The sequence below is a fragment of the Miscanthus floridulus genome, chromosome 3 (genome assembly GCF_019320115.1).
Source record: "Miscanthus floridulus cultivar M001 chromosome 3, ASM1932011v1, whole genome shotgun sequence".
Taxonomy (NCBI): Eukaryota; Viridiplantae; Streptophyta; class Magnoliopsida; order Poales; family Poaceae; genus Miscanthus; species Miscanthus floridulus.
Window position 1 is genome coordinate 27,869,443 of NC_089582.1, and position 3,514 is coordinate 27,872,956.

The following is a 3,514-nucleotide window of genomic DNA, read 5'->3' on the forward strand; positions in this document are numbered from 1 at the left end:
ATACGTGCACCCCAGCGGCTGACAGTGGGCCCCCTGGCCCCACCAATCAGTCACTACAGTAGGGGAGGCACTCGGCCGTGACGGTTCTCGCCGCCGGTGAGCTCGCTGGCGGTGAGGTCACCACCGGAGGCTTCCCCGTGACAAGGCGGACCTAATGGTACCTCTACCGTGGCCAGTGGAGCTCAGGAGCAAGCTCACCGGTGTCCATGGCGGCGCGGTGGCGCGGCCCGACGCCGGCCGGCCATCTCTGGCAGAGATGTGGCACGGGGAATGGCTGGCGAGCTCCACCGCGTCAGTGTGGTGCTGGTGCGCGTGGAAATAGGGAGAGAGGTGGAGCGGAGAGGGGGAGTCCATGGAGCAGAGCTCTCTAGTGAGCTCGACCACGACTCCAGCGAGGGATTCCCGGGGAAGGGGAGCTTCCCATGGCTTACCAAGGCGAGCACGTGGTGCGCGAGGTGGAGGCGGTGCTTGAGGCACGACGTAGCTGCTGGCCGTGAGATGTGGTGGCCGGGCGAGCTAACTCTGGCGAGGCGCGGCGTGCGATGGCGGAGGTTGCTGCGTGTGTGGGAGCTGCGGCTAGCGAAGTGGAGAGGCGAGTGGGGAGCGCGGCGCGGTCGGGCAGGTGAAGGCGAGCGCGTGGAGTGGTGGGGCCCGCCGGGGTGCCACCCGTACATCGTCGTCGGTGAGCGGCGGCCACACGACGGTCGTCCTATGTGAGCGGTCGGCGCGGGCGCGGAGGCAGGCCGGGCCGGCTTTGGCCGTGGGCCGAGAAGCGAGGGCGCGGCCCGCTAAGCCGGGCTCCCTTCTCTTTTTTTTAAATTTAAATTAAAACAGCCCCAAATTCATCATTTTGAGCAACTTAAAAGCATTTTCAAGATTTGGTGTAAAAACAAAAGTTGCTCCATTTTTCAAGCTCTACAACTTTGCCAAAATGAGTAAGGCCAAAATCCAATTAGATTTTGAACTATAGATTTAAAGTTAATTTAAATAAAAAACCCTATTTTAGAAGATTATTTTTTAAAAGCAAAATTTGAGAAAACTTTGAATATACATTTTGCTCCAAATTGCATTCTAATTACTTCTAAGTTGTCTAAGTGATCAATCAAGGTTCACACATGGCAAAAGAAATATAGCATCCAATCTATCAAAATAAAACTATGCAACACATATGTTTCATTAGTATGTTTCAATTCTATATTTCATGTCATGCTTATGAATGCATAATAATGATTATGCTCATGATTTGCAAAATATTAATGCATGCTTAAGACCGAGGTGTTACAGCCCTTCCTCCTTATAAAAATCTTGTCCCAAGATTTTGAGTTACGAACCATTTGTTATAAAAATCCTTATAAGCGTTTTGCAGATATTCTCCTATTTCCCACGTCGCATCACCATCATCGTGATGACTCCACTGTATCTTATATGTTCTCACCACTTTATTCCAAGTGACTCGGTCCTTAGTGTCCAAAACTCGAACCGGTTGCTCACGGTATTCCAAGTCTGATTTGATCCGAATTCCCTGAGGTTCTATTCTCTCTTCCGGAACACGCAAGCACTTCTTCAACTGTGATACATGGAAGACTGGAAAGATCGAACCCATCGCTTCTAGTAACTGTAACTTATAAGCCACGAGACCCTTCTTCTCTATGATCTTGTATGGTCCTACAAACCTAGGAGCGAGCTTTCTCTTTACTCCAAACCGTTGTACTTTCTTCATTGGAGTAACCTTCAGATAAACGTAGTCACCTACCTCAAACTCAAGCGGTCTTCTTCTCTTATCTGCATAGCTCTTCTGGCGTGACTGTGCCGCTTTCATGTTTTGTTGGATAATACGGACCTTTTTCTCAGCCTCGTCCACAAAATCGATTCCATAAAACCTTCTCTCTCTAGGCTCAACCCAATTCAACGGTGTCCTACATTTCCTACCATACAATGCTTCAAATAGAGCCATCTTGATACTCTCTTAGTAACTGTTGTTGTAAGCGAACTCTACCAAAGGTAACCATGATTCCCATGAACCCTTAGACGATAACACACAAGCTCTAAGTATATCTTCAAGAACAGCATTAACTCGCTCTGGCTGCCCATCTGTCTGTGGGTGGTAAGTTGTACTACGAACCAAGCTAGTACCCAAACCTTTATGAAGATGCTCCCAAAAATGAGTGGTAAACTGTGACCCACGGTCAAACACGATAGTCTTTGGTATACCATGTAATCGGACAATCTCTACAATGTACTTCTCAGCATACTGAGGGGGTCGAAAAGCGTTCTTGACTGGTAAAAAGTGAGCTGATTTGGTAAGGCGATCTACAATCACCCAAATCGAATCATTCCCCTTTGGTGTGGTGGGAAGACCGGTGATAAATCCATACTTATATCATCTCATTTCTAATCTGGTACTGACAAAGGTTGCAACATTTCTGCGGGTCTCATGTGAAGAGCTTTCACTCTACAACACATGTCGCAACGAGCAACATACGCTGCAATCTCCTTCTTCATCTTCGTCCACCAATAATGAGGTCTCAATTCTTGGTACATTTTGCTACTTCCAGGATGGATAGACAACTTAGAGTGATGAGCTTCATCCATCAATTTGTTCTTGAGCTCTCGATCATTAGGTACAACCAGACGGTCCTTAAACCATAACACTCCTTGTTCATCCACTCTAAAGTGCTTGGTTGGTTCTTTCTTCATTTTCTCCTTGATATGGAATATTCCCTTATCTGTTTTCTGACCCTCAATGATCTTGCTCTCCAAGGTACAACTAACCTGGATATTATGCAACACCATAGGATGCAACAAATTGAACCCATCTTCAAACAATGGTTGCACAGCAAGAGAATATGACTTCCTACTTAAGGCATCTGCCACTACATTTGCCTTTCTCGGATGATAGTGCACATTCAGATTATAATCCTTTATCAGCTCTAACCATCTTCTCTATCGCATATTCAACTCAGACTAAGTAAATATGTACTTGAGACTCTTATGATCTATAAAGATATTGCACACATTTCTAAGCAAGTAGTGTCTCCAAATCTTTAGAGAATGCACAATGGCCGCAAGCTCTAAATCATGCGTAGGATAGTTAACCTCATGCTTCCTCAACTGACGTGAGGCATAAGCAATGACCCTTCCATCTTGCATCAGAACACATCCTAAACCATTCTTTGATGCATCACAAAACACATCAAACAGCTTCTCTATATCCGGTTGCGCCAGAACAGGAGCAGTGGTTAGCAAATTCCGCAAGGTACAGAAAGCTGCCTCACACTCCTCTGTCCAAACGAACTTATAATCCTTCTATAGCAAACTTGTCATTGGCTTGGCAATCTTCGAGAAGTCCGATATAAAACGACGATAGTAACCGGCTAATCCAAGAAAACTCCGAACCTCATGAACTGTGCTTGGTGTCTTCCAATCCATAACCTCTTGTACCTTACTAGGATCCACTGAGATTCCATTCTCAGATAACAGATGACCGAGAAAAGGAACTGTCTTTAGCCAGAAC